The sequence below is a fragment of the Orycteropus afer genome, unplaced genomic scaffold (genome assembly GCF_000298275.1).
Source record: "Orycteropus afer afer isolate SDZICR_OR568_19922 unplaced genomic scaffold, OryAfe1.0 scaffold00402, whole genome shotgun sequence".
Taxonomy (NCBI): domain Eukaryota; kingdom Metazoa; phylum Chordata; class Mammalia; order Tubulidentata; family Orycteropodidae; genus Orycteropus; species Orycteropus afer.
Genome location: NW_006921989.1, coordinates 2,152,837 through 2,154,171, shown reverse-complemented (window position 1 = coordinate 2,154,171; position 1,335 = coordinate 2,152,837). Strand labels below are relative to the sequence as shown.

General features: G+C 47.5%; 1 protein-coding gene across 1 annotated transcript in view; it reads right to left on the bottom strand.

The window, feature by feature from the left end:
- TSPAN16 (tetraspanin 16) overlaps window positions 1-1,335 on the bottom strand; it is a 26,872-nt gene that overhangs the window by 13,869 nt on the left and 11,668 nt on the right. The gene's annotated exons all lie outside the window — the stretch shown is intronic.

The following is a 1,335-nucleotide window of genomic DNA, read 5'->3' as shown; positions in this document are numbered from 1 at the left end:
ATTAAAGTTATCAACTATTTCATTTTACTTGGATCCACAATCAACACCCATGGAGGCAGCAGTCAAGAAAGGGGCCACACACTAGCTTACTGGGCCACGCACCACTGTCCATCACCTCCCTGACTTCCTCCTTCTGCTCCTCCCACTCTCTCCTCATCCGCTCTGCTGGGCAAATATGCTGCAAAAGACCTCTTCAAAGTGTTGAAGAGCAAAGATATCACTTTGAAGACTAAGGTGCGCCTAACCCAAGCCATGGTGTTTTTCATTGCCTCATATGCATGTGAAAACTGGACAATGAATAAGGAAGACCAAAGAAGAGTTGATGTTTTTGAGGTGTGGTGTTGGTGAAGAATACTGAAAGTGCCACGGACTGCCAGAAGAACTAACAAATCTGTCCCGGAGAAGTGCAGCCAGAATGCTCCTTGGAAGCCAGAAGGGCCAGATTTGTCCCACCTACTTTGGTCATGTTGTCAGAAGGGACCATTTCCTGGGGAAGGATATCATACATGGTAAAGTGGAGGGTTAGTAAAAAAGGGGAGGGCCCTCAATGAGATGATTACAACGATGGGCTCAGGTACAGCAGGGATTGTGAGGCTGGTGCAGGACCAGGCAGTGTTTCATTCTGTAGCATATAGGGTCACTACAAGTCAGAGCCCACTCGATGGCACCTAACAACAACAACTTTATATATGAACAAAAGGGCTAACCTGTGTTTAGTACTTTCACAGTCCTTTGCATGTATTTTCTCACTACGATTCCATGAGATGGGTATTATTCTTTTCTCCATTTTGTAGGTGAGGAAACAGAGGCTCAGAGAGGTTAGGTGACCAGACATTCACAAGCAGAGGTCTCCACTCCTCTTCCTGAGCACGCTTCATTACTCCCTCTTCTAGGCCCCTGATGCCTCTTGCTTCTAAAAGCATGGGCTGCCTTGAACTTGCTACTGATACTTTATGTAGTACGTATTTATTAAGTTCCTACTGGTTCTAAGCACTGAGCCGGGGGCTAGGAACTCAGCAGTGAACAAAACAGACCAAATCCTTGCCTGTTTGAGTGGGGAGCCACCGTCTAAGTGCGGAAAATGGTGAGCAAACACAGTAATAATAATGTCATTCATGGTAAGTCCCAAGAAGACAAATGAAGCAGTGTAAGGGGATGGACTGTGGTGATGGAGGCATTCTTTTATAGATGGGGGTCAGGCACAGCCTCCCCAAGGAAGTAACGTTTGAGCACAGACTTGAAAGAGGTGAGGCGGGAAACCATCTGGGGGAACAGTGGTTCTGTGCAAGGCCGCTGCGGACAGCATGGGCCTGGCTTCGCTGAGCAGCAGCAAGG